Raw genomic sequence first — 21182 nt, 5'->3', positions numbered from 1 at the left:
TGACCGCTAGAGAAACGCTACCTTTTACGCACTGCTTGCCACGAATGGGTCTCCGTTTTCTAAATTGGTGAATAGCAATTCGGTTGTGTTTTAAGAGGTATTACAAAAAGCGAAAGGAGCAACTAGTTCGGATAAATAGCGATTATAAAAGTTCCCTCAGCTTTCTCGCAATTCTCAAACTTACTAAACTAACTAGTTTTAATCGGCATAAATGGGAATCACTGAGCTCACATGCCGAATTGTTTCGGTGTCTGCGCTTGTGTCGCGCGGTGGTGTAGCCCCGAGCTAGCACATCAGAATGGCTAGGTTTCGCTGTCTCACCCTTCGAAAGACGCTCCTCTCAGTTTTCTTTCTGCCGACGCACGGCCGAGCTACAGCGGCGGCGTCCGCCACCCTAGCGCGGCCGTAGTCGACGCTGCTGCGTTAGGGACGCCGCCCCCGCGAAAGAAAATACCGGAAGAAATTGCGGAAGAAAATACCGTACCAGACCCCAAGAAAATTGCTGGGTGTACGCCAAAAGAGATGATCTTATAAATTACCTAATGGGCTCCGAGTAAGTTCAATAATTAAATTATTTGTTTATTTATTTGCTCACACTGTTAACCCTCTATCGGGGGTCGTTACAGGGAGGGAAAAACTACAGCACATTTCAAAAACGCTGCAACAAAGCACAGTCATGAAACAGTTGGGGATTTACACACCGTTTCTCAAAAACATACTGACACCTAATTCAAAATTTTTCACTCCCGCACAAGCACTCTACTGTGAATTTTTTGTGAACACCATTTTAGAAGCGCCTTATTTATTTTCAATGCTCCTTGCAATATCTGAAAAAAAAGAAGAGAAATCGCTCGTTGCTTGATTGTTCTGCTTTCCAACACTTCCAACCCACTCTGCTGGAGCATATCCGTAACCCAGGAAGTGCGGCGATACTTGGAGCATTTATAACGACTGAAATTCGCGGTTCTTTTCAACCTTACTTTTTAAACACTTGTGATGTGGGCTCCAGCATTAGCATATTCTAGTGCTGGTGGTATAAACGTCCTGCAGGCAACCAATTTGATTTCTTAAGTCGCGTTTGGTAGCTTGCGTCTGAGAAAGCAATGCTGTTGATATGCTTTTGAGTAGGTATTTTCAATATGAATACGCCAGTCTAGATTACGTCTGTTCTGTACCTCGGCCAAGGCATTTTTTCCTGTAATAATAACCTTATAACATTCCGCTTTCTTGTTACATGCGTGTTTGTAGTTTTTTTGCAATTGATATCCATGTCCCCCAGCTTTGTCACCATAAATTTAATGTTTGTAGGCATTCTTTATTTCTTCCCATGACCCATAAATGACCCCACTGTATTTATGGGGTCATTTGGTGGGGTCACCAGTGGGGGTCTATGACCCCCATTGGTGGTCATAGAGAGAGAGAGAGAGAGAGAGAGAGAGAGAGAGAGAGAGAGAGAGAGAGAGAGAGAGAGAGAGAGAGAGAGAGAGAGAGAGAGAGAGAGATTAACCTCTACAACGGCATGGATACAATTAGCCCTATGGGGACTTCGCGGGGCCGAAACTTCACCACGCTTTGCCGCCCCGTGTTCGTGGCACCCTCTTGGAGAGCTCCTCGTACACACCCCGCGGCGAAGACGACTGACTTGGATCGAGGAAGCCGCACTATATACACCGGCGTAGTTCAAACGAAGTACGGCAAAGCACCTCGACGGAAAGCTGCTTCCTTTCGGGCGGCCTCGTGAGCGATGTTTTTGTAAACGCGAACCAGGATATGAGCTGGGCGCGGGGAAACAGACGGCCGTTAGAGACGTGCTGGACAGTGTCTATCTTCAACCCGCACTTGCGGCGTTCGATTCTTCTAAGAACCGCACATCAGTCGCTGGATATTAGCTATGCCGTTAAGCTTATTTTTCTTGCGCGTGGACCGTTTATGCGCCTGCGTTGTACTTGTCTGACCCCTCGGGCTATAACAGTTCTGTTTGCTTCCACCAAGCCCAAGGGAGAACGAAGGCCAAGGGAGCGCTTGTCCAGGATACGCTGCCGCCCTTTCAGTTTAAGACAGCTGTTTATTCCGCTGGTTCCGTGCCAACTCCTCTTTTGCCTTTCTTTATTTCTTCCCGTGGACCACTAAATGACTCCACTGTATTGGTGAGCCCCGCTATTGCAGTCTAGTCAAATCATCCGCCCGTATGTGTTATTCAACCAGCTTAATTTTGCACTTCTTTGTGCTGAAGTTTGTATGCCATTTCAGGTTGTATTGTGTGAAGGCTTCGTTCGCTTTTCAATGTTTCTTTCTGAACGGGCGGAACTATGTAGCGAATTCGGTTGATAGAAAAGTAGTCGACTCTTGTTGGGTATGGTTTTATTTTGTGTTGATCACTGGCGTAAAGAATGCCGCGCAGCAGTTTTTGTGCCGCTAAAATAAGTAGCACCAATTTCGAACTTATGACGTTAAGCTTCGCAAAACTGGAGGCAAACGAGCATATTTTGGGCAAAAGCAGAGCAAGCAGGTATGGACGGCGCGCTACTTTATTCTTTACAGCGAAGCTTTCTATGGCTAGGATTCAGCACATCGTCTCCGGCGACACACCGAGCGTAGACCAACAATTTTCAGCGTATGAAAAAACAAAAAATCACAAAAAAAACTGAAAATGTCCTAGGGCCTCCATATTTCGATATAAGACTACTAATATTAAACGTTAAATTGCTTGAATATTTGCATGAGAGCGCGAATGGTTATATTAAATGCATTCGTGTTTAAAGGCGAAGTCGATTTTAATGGGATCTGTGTAAGCTGGCTTTTTCACATTGCGCGTTGCGTAGGGAAAGAATGGCCATTAACGAAGGGAGCATGGTTATAGCCCCACTTTATAATTCTCTACATCGCTTTCGCCTCTATTCCGACACGTGTACATCTTGCCACGCGGGGTATCTCTCTCCCCCACGACACTGCGCAATGCCGCGCGCTCGTCGGCGGCTACCTGTGCAGAGCATTACAGACGTCATTGTCTCTACCCACCAATCATGTGCGTCCTTGGTCTGTACCGTAGAGATCGCGCCACTGTCTTTATAATTCAATATAGCGAATCCTCAATATTGCAAACCTCAATATCCCCAACATCCCCAACATCCACAACACCCTTAACATTCTCAAGATCCCTAACATAGCAAATCCTGCCAGAACACCAGCTTCGCTGGACTTCCATCTTCACTGGGGGAAGGGCTCAGATCTTTTGCTTCAAATTTGCAAGTTCTGTAGGCCTTCAAAAATAGCAACAAAAAAAATGTCTCACTCGTAGAAAACTTAGTGGCTATAAGAATTTGTTAGGGGCAACGTGCACAATTCATTGCGCATTTGTTATAATTATTTTTAGTTTGGGGTTCAGTAAATATAAAATTGATCAGTGTTCAGACAAGCGAAACTCCGACACCAGGTAAGTATTGAAAAACTGGCAAACCTGTATACGCAATGCCTAATGACCGCGAGTTTACCGGAATCTTGAAAGAACGCGAACATCATCCTAATCCATAAGAAAGGTGACATGTAGGACTTGAAAAATTACAGGTCAGTCGTCTACAAGGTACCAAGGTAATCGCTAACAGAATTTCTGCCACCTTAGATTTCAGTCAACCTAAAGAACAAGCAGGGTTCCGTAAAGGCTATTCAACAATGGACCACAAACGATCAATCAGGCGACAGAGAAATGTGCGGAGTATACTGAAGCCCTATATATAGCCTTCATAGATTATGAGAAACCATTTGACTCGGTCGAAACCTCAGCAGTCATTCAGGCCTTACGGAACCAGGGTGTAGATGAGCATTATGTAAGAATACTAGAAAATATTTACAATGGGTCCACAGCTACCGTCATCCTACATAAGGAGAGCAGTAAAATACCTGTCAGGAAGGGCGTCAGACAAGGAGACACAATCTCTCCAATGTTATTCACAGAATTTTTACAAGAAGTATTCAGAACATTGTATTGGGTACAGGCGGGAGTAGGGGTTAATGGAGAATACCTCAGTAACCTCAGATTTGCTGATGACATTGCCTCGCTAAGTAACTCGGGGGGCGAATTGCAAACCATGCTTTTGGCACTGGACAAACAGAGTAGAACCGTGGGCCTGAAAATTAATATGTAGAAAACAAAAGCAATGACCAATAACTTCGGACAGCATCGCGTTTGAGATAGGTGGCGAGGAAGTGGAATTGGTAAGCGAATATATCTACTTAGGCCAAGTTGTGACCCCGGATCCCAACCATCAGGCAGAGATGATTAGAAGGATAAGAATGGGGTGGAGTGCATACGGCAGGCATTCTCAGATAATGAATGGCCTACCATTGACCCTGAAGAAGAAAGTGTGTGACAGCTGCATCTTACCGGTACTCACCTACGGGGCAGAAACTTGGAGGCTCACTAAGAGGGTTCAACTTAAATTGAGGACGACTCAGCGAGCAATGGAACGGAAGATGATAGGTGCAACATTAAGGGACAAGAAGAGAGCAAAGTGGGTCAGGGAAAAAACGCGTGTTAAGGACGTATTAGTAGAAATTAAGAAGAAGAAATGGATGTGGGCAGGGCATGTAATGCGAAGGCAAGATAACCGCTGGTCATTAAGGGTAACTGAGTGGATCCCTAGAGAAGGCAAGCGTTGCAGGGGGCGGTAGAAAGTTAGATGGGCAGATGAGATCAAGAAGTTTGCGAGGATAAATTGGTCACAGTTGGCACAGGACCGGGACAATTGGAGATTAATGGGAGAGGCCTTTGCCCTGCAGTGGGCGTAGATAGGCTGGTGATAATGATGATGATGATGATGACATATAAAATTAAAATAGTAATTAGCGTATTGTTTTAATGCAGGGTAGGAAAAAAGCAGGAAGAGCACGTTTTGTTGGAAGTTAACGCCCGTCTGCTGTACTGTGTTCCTTCGTCCCGTCTTTTGCGCTTTTGTTTCTTCAGCACATTTTGTTGTTTGCTTTGATTTCTTCCTGCGGTGGCGGTTATCCTGATCGAAGCGAAAAAAAAAGAACGCTCTTGTGCCGAGCTTTCGGCGCACGTTAAAGATCTCCAGGGGGTCCAAATTAATCTTTGTCCCTCCACTACGGCGCGTCTCACAGACCAGCTGTAGTTTCGACACACAGCCCTGATTCAATTTTTTTTCTTTCAAGAAAGAAGTTTCTTAAGTCAAGGAACGATAAGGGGTTGTCTCTATTCAGGAATGCTCCTTCGTCTCGAGACATCATAGTCTGACCACGGAGGCAGCGGCAAGTTTATGATCTAACGCGTTCAATGCCGGCCAGCGAAAAAGAAAAAATTACGCCATTTGCAATTCTCAGCACACGTGCAGTTTTGCATTCAATGCCTCCCGTACTTCCTCGTACTTTCTCTGCGAGCTTGAGTGCCGTTGAGTTGTTGCTCCAGGTGCACATAACCTTGCCGGACAAGCGGGCAGTCTCTATGACCAGGTCTCTTGTCTTATAATCGCAGCGACAGGCCGTCGCCCGTCCAAGGGGTCAGTGTCACGCAAGAAAGCGAGGAGAACTCGCGGAACATCTCTCCTCAAGGTCCTTGCCCTTCTGTGGAAAAACCAGATGATCGACGCGAGTGCCCAGGAAGCCTATTCGGCGTGGGCTATAAAACGACATTCTCCTTTGAGTACCAACAAAGCAACGTTCCCGTATATTCCCACGCAGCCTAACTTGTCCCACATGCCACGATGACAGATAAAGGACACATGAAACCCTCCGGTCGTATGGCTTGTATAGAGAAGTTTGGCTTTTGAGACCCAGTAAACTCCTGCAGGGCCGCTACCCGGCATTTGGTAAAAGTTTTGTGATGAAGTGAACGTCGAAAGCTTAGGTTAAATTATTCTCTGGCTACGCACGTGAGCAGCCTGAGAAGCATTTGCATGCAAATGTTTGTTCCTAACGAACCACTTCATAAATGCGGTTGCACAGCAGTGTCCACATCTACGTTAGGGTGGCTATCTACGTGCCAACTCTTGCCCATTTTACTCCTCCTCAACTTGCATGTTCACATTTAAACGCTCTTTTGTAGGTGAGGTTAGATTGTTTCGTAAGATCGCGGGTTGAAACCTACACTTTTCGTTTTTGGGTGATGGAATGTTTTAGTACGCATAAATGGCGAACAGCCTTTCTCCGAATTTAAATTTTTGTTGTAAAAAACGTGCTTTGACGCACCGGGCATCCAGTACCATTCTGACGTCCAACTAATTTCTTCTGAAAGATGCGACGAAACGACGAAATTATGGCTTCAGAAGGAGCGTTACGAGCTATCCTGGAAGGGCCCAAAATGTTACGAGAACGTGCCAGGTAGATTAGCTAATTATGCTGCGTGTCCATTTTTTAAATAATAAGTTTGTTGGAAGGTATCCGTTATATTTAAGGAGTGTCAAACAAATATAAAATGTCAAATCCATAGGCTGTTTCAAGTACAGTTAAACCTGGATGTAACGAAATTGACAAAAGTTCGCAATTTTTCGTTACGTGCAGGTTTTCGTTACATGCAGGTTTCAAGTTAAGGCTCGCGGGAATGGAGCAGAAAATGAAGCCAAAATGCTGTAAATCAGTGAAGGTGAACTCACCCTTCAAGCATTTAGGTCACAGCGAAAAACTGCGTGAGTTACGCCTCCGGCTTTCGCACGAGCTTAAACACTACACGGCGTCCCAAAGAAGCATACCCTTGTATTAACAAACGTAACTTAAGTTACAAGAACCAAACTTATTCTGAAAGGGTGCCTTTTGGTGAACTTGATGCTCTTTGCCGAACTACAAGGTTGTTGAGAAGGTGCTAGCCGGGATACTATACCCGGCGGCAACATTCTTCTTTCTCGCCAGCGGAGACAGCATTGAAAATCGTGCGATTTTTTTTTGGAAAGACACAACTTTTCGTTTTCTAGCAGTAGCACTCATCACCGAAGAACCTATATGACAGACAGAAGTGGAGACACGCGATTACACGCCGACAGGATGGCCTAGCGCCTCGAAACAACTCTGGAACCGAAACCGCACTCACACGTAGAAACGCACGGTAGTTTGGGGTGCGGGCGAAAAAATAAACGGGAAGGCTAGTTACTCTTGCTAGCTGGTGTGAGCTGATCAGGCATTGTTTTTTGCACTGTTACTCAAAAATCGGCCGGAGAAATGAACTAATTTAGCGAATACTAGCACTACCGTAAGGAGCCGGCAACAATGAAAACGTGATTTGATTGATTGATTGATTGTAGGGTTTAACGCGCCGACGCAGCGCAGGCGATGAGGCGCGCCGTAGTGGAGGGCTCCGGATTAATTTTGACCACCTGGGGATCTTTAACGTGCGCCGAAATCTCGTACACACGGGCATTTTTGCTTTTCGCCTCCATCAGAAAAGCGGCCGCCGCGGCCGGGAATCGAACCCGCGACCTCGTGCTCAGCAGCGCAACGCCTTAGCCACTGAGCCACCGCGGCGGGTAACAATAAAAACGTCTGGAAAAGCTTAAACGGGAAATTCGTCACGACGATGACGACAACGACGACGACGATGACGATGGTGCTGATGATGATGATGGTGAACGGAAGGGCTAGCACCATTCTGGTTCTGCTTGAGTAGCGCGACACCACACTTCAACGGGGGTGGCAACAGGGAATTGAAAAAAAAAATTGGTTAAAACCAGCAATTCGTTACATGGAGGTTCGTTACATCATGGTTTAATTGTATGTCAAATTATCTTGATATAGGGTTGCTTCACTCTTACTAAAAAATAACACAGAAAACCCCCGAACATACCGCCTTGCACTAACGCCCTAACCGGACATGCACCATCTGTCTGAATCCTTGGTGAGAGAAAGAGATGCCGAAAGTGGCTGATCGGCCCGTAGCTTGTCTTACTTTTGTATGCAACGGTGGTATCGAATTAATTTGAGGACGTGAGCCGCACGGAAGAAGCGTATTCGGTATGCGAGCCGCAGTCCGAACGTAAACGGTGGCGGAAAGTTAAGTTTACAATTGCAGTTCGAAGCCACTTAAAATGAGAAGGTCTTGTATATAATAAAACATTTCGATGAGAACGAAATAAAAGTGAAGGTTCTGAAGCAAGAAGTTTTAAATTTGCGAGCGTTTAAAAGCACAAAGCCTGTTTTTTTTTGTTTTCAAATTCCGCTCAAGCGTGGTGCTTTTGCATTATAAGCGTTCAACTAAGGTATGGGACGTTTCAGATATCCCTCACTGTTGGCGGCACGACTCAAAGGAAGCGGGGGGTGCGGGACAGAAGTAGCAACTTAGTATCTCCTCACGGGCTGCGCATGGGACTTGTACGGTACTTGATCGAGAGCGAAGGAGCTACTCGGACGCACACTGGGCATGCGTGCGCCATATGATTCCACGCTTTCTGGCCAGGGCAAAATTGCAGACCCATAATAGTAAAAACAAAAAAACAGAACTGCTTCCTAAGTAAAAAAAGAACAAAAAAAGAGGCTGATCATGCCCACAATGACGCTATCAGCCACAACGAAATAATGACCGTCCTTCCAACTTCTTCAGAACAATTGCTGTCTCCTACATTTTAAGTACAATGGTAAGGCAAGAATCATCTCCCATTAGGTAAATATTGACCTTCCGATTTCGCTTACGTCCGAAACATTTCCCGTCTGATATTCTACAGCAAACTGACCTGCGGACGTCGATAAGTATAACTCTCATTGATAGTTATCACAACGTTAGGGTCCAACAATGTAGCAAAAGTTCTGGCAGTCCCCAATTCCCAGAACACCGAAAAAAATGAACCAGTTTTCAGCAAACCTTGCGAAAAACGGTTTTTATTCAACATTAGCTAACATTATGTAACCAGTATTTATTAAAGCGAAGCTTTCTTGGTCTCACTGATGGCGGTGTCGTAACCAAAACGCACATCAGGAAAGCCAAATTTACGCAATGGGAGGGCATATGATGATGACGATGAAACGTAAAAAAACACTTCCCGTGGACGGATACGAACCGGGGTCCCTCGCATTACGAAGCCTATACGATTGCGCCATTTTTTTTCGTTACTGCATGGAAAACTGCACTTATTAGAGCCTACAAAAGCTATGAATCATCCAAGAAGATGCGAATCACTGCAGCTAAAATAAGCCGTCCGTCAAAACCCCGGCACGCAGACGCACGCGTTCAACAGATGCAGCCATTCTGGTGGGTGACTTTGCGCCGCATAAATGCTCCGCACCAACACAGCCTGCTCCCGATAAATGGATTTCGTTAATCGCATTCGGTTCGCTCAGCGTTTCTACTTGGTTCATTGCGCGGGCGTTGGCTTTGGACTCTAAGCTGAGTTGAAGTGGACAGTGAAGTCGCATGTTAATTCCTGCTCACGAGTACCCGCCTGCTTGCTTGCCTCTGTACAGTAAGTGGTCTGATGTGCTTGCGGACCTTTGCACATCAAGCAGCGTCAAACGGGGGTTAAGAATAAAGAAGGCCAGGACAAGGCGGCGAAGCGGCGTAAAATATGGGAAAAGCGCCCGTTTGTCCTCGCCAGGGTCCATCGTATGAAGCGGACCGCACGCCCTCGAGCGTCATATCATCGGGGTTTTTAATGCATTGTTCCTATGGGGAATTTGCCGGGACCGTGGTGATCCGTCGTAAGAAGCGAGTCGTCGTAAGTCCGGGGGACGTATCAGCGGGGTTCCACTGTAGTTACCAAACGTAAGAAAATGAAAGTGTCAAGTATGGCGGTTTGGATTGAATTAGTCGACCTAGAACTGATTAACACAAGGAAAACGATATTCGTGCATATGTCGAGATCGATTCGTGATCGAGAAAACGCTGTAAATAGGGGGAAGCTTGAAAGCAACTAAGAGAAAGCTAGCTATCGACAAAGACAGGATGTACGCACTGAGAGACGAGGAGGGTAACATTACGCATAACATGGACGAGCTATATGTCATATGCTATATACCAGCGATGTTAGACCAGGGGAAACTACTGAGAGTACAAGCTCAACTTGCGATGACCCTTTAGTAACTAAAGAGGAAGGTGGAAAGCTCTCAAAGGCATGAAAATTGGAAAAGCCGCAGGTTACGACGGCATAACCGTGGATCTTTTGAAGGAGGGAATAGACATTGTACTGGAAAAGCTTGCTGTACTATTTTCGTAATGCTGGAAGGCTCAAAAGGTGCCCATAGCCTGGAAAAACACCCACATTATTCTGAATCATAATAAGGGACATTTCAAGGACCTCAAGAATTACAGACCCATCAGCCTACTCTCAGTTGTTTACAAGCTGTCTACCAAAATTATAGTTAGCCGATATACAGGTGAAAGCCTGGATCTCCAACAACCCAGAGAGCAGGCTTGGTTAAGGAAAATGTACTCAACCATGGATCACATCCATGTCGTCAATCAAGGGATAGAAAAATCCGCAGGGTACACTAAACGCATTTACATGGCATTTATAGAATTTATGAGAAAGCGTTTGATAACGTACTTACTGCAGCCATGTTTGGAGCTCTAAAAGACCAGGGAATAGAGGAAACCTACGTAAGACTTCTAGAAGACATACCGTGAAGTTCCGAGCGAACTCCCACCCCCGAAACACCGCCCACCCCCTTTTAGGGGTGAAATATGCAATTTGCTAAAATACCTCAAAGATCGCCCACCCCCTAAAATCGATGCATTTAGCCCCGATGAGTGAACAAAATCAACGCGAGTAATCTATGCATGTGTTGATGCGGGCACTTATTTGTCCCTTCCGCATTTGAGCCGAAAGTTCGCCCATTTGGTATCTTTTCTTGATACCTCCGCAGATTTGGTTGGCGGTGCGGCCACTTTTTTATAGTTTTTCGCACCTGACCCGAAAGATTGCCCATCCCATATTTTTAACTTCATATCTCTGTACTTTTGGTGGCCGTTCTTTCGGAACTTCACGGTATATAAGGAATGCGCGGGCAGGATAAACCTCCACAAGCAAAGCGATAAATTTCAATAAATTTCAAACAATAAATTATTAACAGCATGTCTGGAGGGTGTATTTAGAAAGCTTGATTGGGAAAACAGGATTAAGGATAAACGGCCGATGTGCGTGCGTGCGTGCGTGCGCGCGTGTGCGTGTGCGTGTGTGTGTGCGTGTGCGTGCGTGTGTGTGTGTGTGTGAGCGCACACGATACGGGCGCATAAATGCACGAAAACATGCCTCTATGCGAATGCGCACATGGCCATATGATCTTTATTTCTAAAATAAGAATCCCAAAGCGCTCGGGTCACCGGACCTGAATTGTACTTGCTTAAAAAATTGAGGGTGTAAGCGCTGGAGTTACGCCTGGCCTGTGAGGGTTGCCGTAAAGGAGGGATACGGATTACTTCGGACCTCGAGGGGCATTTTTCGTGTTTCACCTGCATCAGAAAAATGACCGCCGCTGCTGCTACCCAACCCGGGTCCTCGGGCTCAACAGCACAACGCCTTAGGCACTGAGCCACCTTGGAGGGTGTTGACTATATATGTTCTATAATTAAAGAGAATAAACTCACGAAGGACAAAAATAATTAGAAAATAAGCAGGCGGGGAAATAAAGACGAAGAAAAAGTAACAATTAAAGCAAAAATAATTTTCTACGTTGAAAGATGGCCGATGACGGTGTAGGAGCTCTAAGGCTCTTGGCCGCCGCCTAGGATCGCCAGCTGCTCCCAATAACCTTCTCTCTCTCTCTCTCTCTCTCTGCGCATATATATATATATATATATATATATATATATGTGTGTGTGTGTGTGTGTGTGTGTGTGTGTGTGTGTGTGTGTGTGTGTGTGTGTGTGTGTGTTTGTGTATGTGTGTGTTGACATAACCCAGAAGCACATGCACTACCAAAAAAAAAGCAATACGAGAAATTTGACCTTCTATACTTTGTTTACAAAATATACAGGTTTCGAACTTTCGACGGCGTGAAACGAAGTGAAAAAGCGACTTGATAAGGACAAATCAGGCATGTCACCTGCCAGCGTATGGGGGAGGGGGGGGGGCGCAAGGAGGGTCCACCCAGTTCAGTTCTTCGCCGTGCATTCTGGACACACTTGCTCGCGTTTACTGGTCGTAAAATTCCTAATCAGCCCTTGCTAACACTGTCAGTGAAGGTCAAACAGCTTCGGGCAGCCGGATGTTACTTATCTGGGAAGCTTGGGCACGGTACTTCAAAAGGGCGTAGTCATGCGTATTCTGCTTTCCTTTTCTTGCGCTTGCCTTTATAACGGACACAGAAAATTTTCACAGCTTGCACTGCGGTGGTATCGCCATGCAGGAGCGACTTGTCGTCTGAGACGCAATCGAGTAAAGAGCTGACACAAAACCACTTGAGATGGCAAGGTTTTGAAGATGATTCAGGAAAGAGGAACCACCTTTGTAGAGACTGCTGGAAGGCCAATTCCACAAAAGACTTAGGCAAGTGTCAGTCACGTAGCTTATGCCGCGTTTACTAAGGAAAATCATACAAACTGCGAACGACGATAAACAATGCAAACGGTGCAGAACAGCTACAACATGCAGGGTTTTGCCGCGCGTTGTCACCCTCTTGTCACCAGCTGTATGCCGACAGTTCGTTTCGTGAATCTGCAAATAATCACAGCTTCGCTCTTTCGTGTGCTCACAGCGTCTCAGACGGTTAATGAGTGCTGTAAATGACAAGAGCACTGATATGACGAGAAATGAATAAAAGCCAATGAAACACAAAACAACAACACCGACAAAAACGAACTTATCTATTCGACATGAGGAAGGAACAGCACTTTTTATTTCTACATGCGATGGCCGTTAGGCAATGGTCACTGCGTCGACGGCTTCTGTAGAGGCTTCCCGCGATCACACATCCTAGCATTGTTATGGGAGGGGTTAGTGGAAGGTGAGAAAACTCCAGCTGGTGGCAACGGACGGCTTGAAACGGTTCTTGTGGCGAGTGGAACACTAGGGGCATTTGATGGGCGGGACAACCTGCAGGGGAACAGAAAAAAAAAAAGCGGCTCGTCACATGTTCACTGGACGCGAAAGCTGAAGTCTTCTTCAGTAGGAATTTATCACACGGTTGCTTGTAGCTAAAACGAGGTCACGAAGATTATAACACTGCACACAAGAGCCTCATCCGGCTGGGAAAACTAGAAAATAAACGCGCGTACTCTTTGAATTTACTCAAGGTCTCAGAGACACAATATATTAATATTTCTTCACCATCAAAGTTACTATTTAAAGATTCCAAGCTCAGCTTCAAATGCAGTACATTGGAAAGCATCGTTTTTATTTTTCAGCCCAAAGTTCCAGTTCTGCCAATTTTTTCAAAAGTAATAGAACAGGTAATCAATACTCGAATCTTAAGCTTCTGTAAAACTAACCATATCATCGCCGAACAACAGTATGGCTTCCAAAAACAAAAATCAACTGAAATGGCAATACTAAATATAAAAGATAAAATTATTGATAACTTCGAACAAAAATTGTTTACTATTGGAGTGTTTCTAGATTTTAAGAAGGCTTTCGATTCTATCAAACACGATATTTTGTTTCAGAAACTTGAGAAATACGGAATCAGGGGAACCTGTCTCAGACTAATCACGAGTTACTTACATAATCGCCTTCAATAGACCGAAATCTTTGGACAAATTAAGTACGGTGTTCCACAAGGATCTATTCTCGGCCCACTATTATTCTTACTATATATAAATGACATTGTTTACTTGCCTTTAACCCCGGATATAATATTGTATGCAGTTGATGCAAACGTCTTTTTTTCTGAAAGAGATCTAGCTCTGCTAGAAAGACAAACAAATTTATGGCTTGAAAATTTGTCGACGTGGCTTAGTACAAATAAACTGAATTTAAACACAAGAAAAAAAAATATATGATTTTTCGAGCTTGCAACAAACGTTTAAGGAAACAGGTTTTCCTCAATTTCCGAGGTGAATGTATTGAACAAGTTAGTTCACACAAATGCCTTGGCATTGTGTTCAATGAAAATTTAGGTTGGTCTCCTAATATTGACAAACTTCAAACGGATATATCCCGGTGCATTGGTATTATTTATAAGATGAAATATTTACTACCAGCTTGGTTGAAGAGGCAACTGTACTACAGTCTAGTCCATTCTCGCCTTAACAACTGCCTTCTAGTGTGGGGTTCAACAGGAAAATCAAACATAGAAAACCTATACCGGCTCCAAAAAAAAAAAGTCTTACGCATAATTGAAAACGCACCCTACATCAGTCACAGTTCTCCATTATTTAAGAAACATCAGGTATTGACAATTATGAACATTATAAATAAAAAAACACTTTTTAATAATTTATCACCAAATAAGAACTGACCCTAATGACTTTTACAGAAAATACACGTCAAGAAGACATGAATACGTGTTTAGGCAGGGAATATACACAAAACCAAAAACTCGCACGAACTGCGGTCACCAGAAATCGAGCTACCAGATTCCTAGCTTCTTAAACAGTCACCCCGCAATTCTAACTATGGCACAAGATGCTACATCTGAACAAGGATTTAAAAAAAAATTAGACATGTACTTTTTAGAACTACAGCAAAAAACGTGTATTTTAACTTTTTGTTTCTTTCAGAAAACTTGAAGGTAATTTTTTTCGCTCAATGAAATCTTGTACTGTTATTCTGGTTTCTTTATGAAAACTGAGAACTGTTTTTCTTCTTTCAAACTGTGAAATCTTGAATTCTACGTATTGTTACCTGAAATCTGAGAGCTGATGTGTGTTTTTTAAAGTGGAATTTTCATTGTAATTATTGTTTCTTTCTGAAAAGTGAAAGCTGATTTTCTATGTGTTAATTGTGTGCATTCGTCTGTTATTTTTTATTGCCACAAAGGACTTGCCATTTCCCGCAGAGTCGTGCCAAAACGGGAGGAGGGAGGGGGACGTCACCTTGTCAGGCTTTTTTTTTTGTAGCCTTTTTGACCGTCCCCCTCGACAACTGTATAGCCATTTCTGTACATGTTGTCGCAATAAACTTTCAATAAACTTTCAAACTTTCAAGTTGGCTCATTTTCGGAATCATTCTCGCACTTATAAGGATCGGGTAAATGTAGCGCTGTTCTTTTCCTAAGACGTCGCTGGAGAAAACGAGAAATGGCTCAGATTGGAACAACAGGGTTGACGAGGTCTACACAGGCTGAGGCAAATTGCGCCAAGCGTGACGAAGTATTCTTTTCCCTCCTGGACTCCGAAATGACACAAAACTACTGCATAAAACCCAGATGTCTCAGTCTTGTAAGTTGTGGCTACCCGCTTCAAAAAACCGCGAGGCCTGGGTTCGATTTTCTGTACTGAAAAATGTGCCTATTTTTTGGTTTAGCGTTGTAAGTCTCCTCGTGCGCACAAACGAAAATGAGAAGACGAGTTGTGGATGCGCATTTGGTGAGGCACGCAGAGTAGACCAGCTGCTGGCCGTCTGGGTGATTGCGCGCCGGCTGCCTCGCACGCCTTTTTTGCTATCTCACTGCGTAGTCGGCACAGGCGTCAACGAAAAAAAAAGGCCACGGGGAAACCTCGCACGCGCAAACAGCACCGACGTTCTCCCCTCGTGCGTTAACCGGCCGTGCGCGCACGGTACGTTCACTTACAGGTCACCTGTAATTATGACCTGCAGCAACCTAGAACACCTTCCATGCGAGCAGCTGTGTCGAAACTATTCCGTTCCGGTGCCGTGATTGTTTTTCCTCCCAGCGCACGCTCGTATAGTAAAAATAAAAACGAAGAGGGGATTATAAAAAAAAAACCCCATCTAAGATCGTCGAAATCGTGCGCGCATTTTACGCAACTAGGCCCTTATGGCTGGTCTTTCTAAAGCTGTCGTTGAATATGGTCCACGGTATATGCGCTGCATGCACCGTGCAGTAAAAATGTGGGTTATTGAAGCTTGTCTACTCGTTTCCACGCACGAAATAAAGCAAGAAGAAAAATGCAGGCCTTTACACAACTAAGACCAACATTCCAGAGATACTACTGCAAACGGCAGCATTAGACCAGGATCGGCGTGGAAAATCATAATAATGAAGCGGATCATTCAGAAGAGGTTCTCTGAACCAGGTAATCACTATGGAAAGGGAAGCAGGAACATCTGAATAAGGTAATGTGGTGGTGGTGGTGAAAAAAATCAAAGCCCTTTATTAAGAGAAAGATGGTTAAAACGCCAAGCTTTCTCCCATGCAACGCGAGTCAAAGTCAAAGTACAAAGCCCAAACTGCTTCGACAGTGTCGGAATGGCGGAATCGGACAGACGTCGGCTTCGAAACGCGACGGACCCAGGCTCGATACGACCATGGGAAGCGTTATTTTCTTTTGAGGCACTTGATGTGCCTTCGTGGAAACCTATTGTGTAAGTTGGCTTTCCTGAAGTGCGTTTTTGGGCGTATTGATTTGAATTTTGGACTTTAAAGACCTTGGCTTTCAACCAGAGAAAGCTTCGCGTTTTAACCATCCTACACTTCACCCACGATCATCATCATCGTCCGAGTAAGTTGGCTTTCCGGCAGTGCGTTTTGCCGGGTGCCATCAGTGAGGAACAGAAAGCTCCGCTTTGAGACATTTAATTGAGACCGAAAGAAAATGAAAGTGGTTGGCATCTTCTCACTCCATGATGCCGCGGCCTAGCGTCGCTGTTTGGGCCCGACTGGCCAGGTCTTCCTAATCTTCAAACCGCTAGCTGGTCAGTCCGCTCTCACGCTTCTCTAGGGAAAGGGAATGTAGAGGGTGTAGGATTGAGGGGGGGGGGGTGTAATTCCTATATGGGGTGATACGTAGATCCCTGGATGTCGCAGGTAAGGCGATTGAAAGGGTGCGTTGAAGGGGGATGTGTGGTTGAGGATGGCGGTAATGTGGAAAGTATAGAGTCGTCGCCATGTGCGCGCGTCTGGAAGGCTCAGTGACGGGTGGGGATGGAAGAAGGGTAGTCGAGACTGGCGGTACTGGCAGATGAATTTAAGATAACGGGATGGGATAGGAGTATAAATGGGCGGCGCCTTCCCTTAACAGCCTTCCCTTCCCTGCGGGAACACCATGAGTGAGAGATCGCGGGCAGCGGCGTGAGTCGTCCGGCTTTCACCGAGAGAGGAGTGACCGGGGGTAGGGGATATGCTGACTGGTATGGAGAAGTCCTTGGGCTCGGGGGTAAGATGCGGTCTGTCTGAAAGCTGTGGCATACTTGGTGTGAGTCTGCGAGACCGATCAAGAAAGTATGTGGATACTGTGGTCACGAATGTCTGTGGAAACCTTGGTGGTTGCGAGGGCGATGGCTGTTTATTCGGCGGTGACGGTAGTCGCGTTGAGAAGGGCGAATACCGTTATGATGTCGTAGTGCGATTCGGTAGCGGACACTGATAGTGCCGATCGAAGGGGGTGTTTGGGTCGCGGCAGTGAAGCGAGCGTCGAGTTTGTTGAAATATTTTGACTTCAGTAGACGGAGCCGGACTTGTCTTCCTTGATAGTGGGTGGGGTGCATATGCTTTGGGATAGGTGAGACTGCAGTATTTTGTTACGTATGGCTGAGGGGATGCGCATGGGTCTTCGCTGATGGCTGGTGCAATGCGGCCCAGTTTTGTTAGAAGAGAACGACCAGTTTGGGTAAGGGCGAGATGGGCATGGTTAGCCTGATGCGCTTCGATGAATTCGGGGAGGTTGTGGTGAATGCCAAGCTGGGGAAGGCGGTGTAAAGTCTGGGATGCCGAGGACGATTTGGTTGCGGATGGAGTGTTCTCACGGATTGAGGTTGACAGAGAGGTGCCGTAGGTGATTCAGGAGGGCTTGTTCTATTTAGTCGCATGTTTGTTCGCGGAGGCCGCGACGAGGTATGTAAATTTTTCTAACGAGATGCGTCTGTTGCGTGTTCGTAACGTGTACTTGCGGGAGAAAGGCAGCCCCAGATCTCTCTGCGTGAAAGGGAACGCCGAGTATGCGGGATGGGGTCACTTGCGGGACGGGGCTAGAGCTTAACGTGACGGTCAGGGCGAAGGTTGGATATGGGGGCCTGCCGCGGGTGCGGGCACGGGGGACGAGAAGTGCAGACTTGGGGTTGGGAAAGGGGGGTGGAGGTGCTGCAGGTGAGGTCTCGTTGATGTCGGTGCTAGAGGTAGTGGAATGTGCAATCAATAACTGTCTGCAGCCGACCTTGCTGTTGGCCAGACGAACCGGTATTAATCCAGAATGCGAGATTGTCGGCGTAGAATGCATGGTGGAGATTGGGGATAGCGGATAGCGTGGTGCGAGTGTAGGAGGAGCGCGATGTAAACAAAAGGGAGATAATGGCAAAGCCCCGTGGTGTTCCTTTGGCGGACTGGAAGGGGCGCTAGGCGTGTAGTTGCTGCTCTGTCTGACAGAAATCCTCAGGCGAAATCGTGGGTTGCCATCCCGCAGTTGGTTGTGTGGAAGCCCTGCAAGATGTCCTTATGTGTGACTTGTGAAATGCTTTTTGTACGTCCAGGGCGAGGATGATACCGGCAGTACCGGTGCGCTTTGACTTGACCGAGAACGTCCTGCGTTGATAAAAGTGCACGAATGCCGCAAATGGTGTGGAGGTAGAGGTCGTTGGCTTCGAAGTGTGCTGGGAGGGGGCACCGCGCAATATGTTTGATGAGTTTGCCCAGGCACGAAGCGAGGAATATGGGGCGCGGGTTTTCTATGGAAATGGGTTTGTGGGGCTTAAAAACGGGTGATGTCGGCGTGCTTCTAGTGTGAAGGGAGAATTTTGTTGGTGATTGGGTCCTTGCGCGGAGCTGTGTTCCGTGCTAGCCGGGCAAGGGCTTGTTGTAGTGCCTTGAGCATGAAGTGGGCAACGAGCGTAGGATTTGACGCACCATAAGAATTCTTCAGTAGCGGTGTCAAGGGCTTTGCAGGTGCCTAAAGAATTTGGTCCGGATAGCATCAATGAAATGGCTCGGTGCATGGTGGGAGTTGTGCACGAGCCGTTTTATTTGTTGGCGCGTCCCGTTTTACAGCGAAGCTGCATATGTTTAATACCCCGCCGCTCTCGTGCCCATGTTGAACGAAAACTCGATGTCTGGAACCAAAACTCGAGGGCTTAAAAATCTGAAAAAATCAACACAGGTCTTGGGGCCTCCATATTTTGACATCTCTTGAATTGCCCCTAAAAAAATGTCTTCCCAGCAATGCATTTGTGTTTAGTGGTGAAGTCGACTTTGAGGAAGCCGGTGTAAGCTTAGTTTTTGTAAGCTGGCTTTCTTACACTGTTAGCTGCGCAGTGAAGCTTGGCCACCTACGGAGGGAGTATGGTTACAGACCCACTTACTCCTCCCACCTCCGCCGCCCTTTTCCCTAAGCGTGTATACTTCTCGCCACGCCCGGCGTTGATGATTATGATGATGATGATGATTTCTATTGGTTTCCCCTTTGCATCGGGGTGATGACAAGTCATCTTACCAAAAAGGACTAATATACCTATGTTATACACTCTTGGTTTAATACTAGCGCTGCTTAGGGCAGGCACAAAAAGCTTATTAGGCACAAAATACTTTTTTTTTTCTGTTACAGGTGGTAACTGTCTTAGGCAATATTCCCCTCTCTGCTTTTCGTCCACCAGCATTCTAATCTTCTTTTCGTCCCCTCGACAGCCTTGAAGTTAACTTCCTCTGTGATACCCTTACATCCCAGCGCTTCCGGAAGCCGAATATTTCCTTCATGTAGATTTGGATGGATACCCTCACATTCTAACACTATGTGCCGCATAGTTTCTGTTTCTTTTCCGCAGACCACGCATACCCCATCCTTTTGTGAATACTTCCCCACAAAGCTTTTAGTTCGCAGGCAACCTGCTCTAGCCTCAAAAAGCAAAGCGCTGCCCTGTGAATTATCGTAGAAATTTTCCTTTCTGATGTTCAATTTCTCGGCCCTGTACATCTCTAACGACGTTTTAGTTTCCATTTTTTCCCTCCATTTATTTGTTTAAATCTGCCTTGCCTCTTTTTTGGTTACCTTGGCTGTTTTGGATTCTCCACTTTTCTTTCCGTATTTCATCGTTAGCCTTCTAGTCTTCCTTAACCACTGCGTGTCCACGCTTTTCAAGTATAGGTACCTAAAAACCTTAGCTGCTCACCGTCGTTGATCCATTGCTCTTAACCTAATTTCGAAGCATATTTTACTCTGTGCTTCTCTAACTTCAAACGACGCCAGCTCATATCTCCCTGAACTGCTTCGTTAGTTCTTTTTCCATGCGCGCCTAAGGCCAAACGTCCTACCGTTCTCTGGTTCACTTCAAAACCTGATAGAACTTCTGATTTTAAGCAGAGTACAGCATTAGCAAACGTGGGACCCGGAACCATTACTCCTTTCCACATTCCTCTTACTACTTCATATTTGTTATACCCCCACAGAGCTCTATGCTTCATTATAGCTGCGTTTCGCTTTCCCTTAACCTTAAGTTGCTCCTCGTGAGTTCTTAAGTAGTTATCCCCTTCGTTTATCCACACTCCCAAATATTTATATTCCTTCACTCTGGGTAATTCGCCTTGCTGGATAGGCACTACGTCAGTGGTAGCATCATTGAAAACCATTATTCCTGATTTTTCTGCACTAAAATTTAATCCGAGGTCGGTGGCTTCCTGGCCGCTAATATTTATTAGCCGTTGCATATCGGTTTGGTTATCAGCTAAAAGAACAATGCCGTCTGCGTATAACATTCCTGGAATATGCTGTTGTACCACTTCACCTTGTAGCATATGGGTTAGGCTAAACCCTACTTGACTTTCTTCCAGTTTCTTTTCTAACCCTGCCATGTAAAGCATAAACAGTATTGGGCTCAAAGGGCATCCCTGTTTCAGTCCCCGATGGATGTTGACCTGCTGTGAGCATTTCTGTCCTTCCCATGTAAGGTGCACTCTATTGTCTTTATAGATTGCCATAAGGAACTGTATTAACTCGTCATCTAATCCCCGAAGTTTCAGCATCCTCCACAGTCGTTCTCTGTTTACGTTGTCATATGCCCCTTTAATGTCCAAGAACGCAATCCATAATCGTCTATTGTGTGCTTTCGCAATTTCAATGCATTGCGGCATCAAAAACGCCGGTCTTGTCTAAATCCATTCTGCAGTTCCCCAAGTATTTCATTTTCTTCCGTCCATGCTTGAATTTCTGATTTTATTGCCTGCATTACGAATCTATACACCACTGACGTTACTGTGAGTGGTCTGTATGA

At 45.7% G+C, this 21182-nt stretch overlaps 1 protein-coding gene across 4 annotated transcripts in view; it reads right to left on the bottom strand.

The window, feature by feature from the left end:
- Positions 1-12743: 12743 nt before the first annotated feature.
- Positions 12744-21182, bottom strand: part of LOC144155465 (uncharacterized) — a 58144-nt gene continuing 49705 nt past the window's right edge. For all 4 annotated transcript variants that reach the window (XM_077686925.1, XM_077686924.1, XM_077686923.1 and 1 more), the window contains one exon: positions 12744-12962. The gene's annotated coding sequence lies outside the window, so the exon portion shown is untranslated. The remainder of the gene's footprint in view (positions 12963-21182) is intronic.

Source organism: Haemaphysalis longicornis, unplaced genomic scaffold, assembly GCF_048455015.1.
Source record: "Haemaphysalis longicornis isolate Haplotype H1 unplaced genomic scaffold, Haemaphysalis longicornis Haplotype H1 scaffold_1, whole genome shotgun sequence".
NCBI classification, from domain to species: Eukaryota; Metazoa; Arthropoda; class Arachnida; order Ixodida; family Ixodidae; genus Haemaphysalis; species Haemaphysalis longicornis.
The sequence above is the reverse complement of the archived record's forward strand: the minus strand, read 5'-3'. Positions and strand labels throughout refer to the sequence as shown.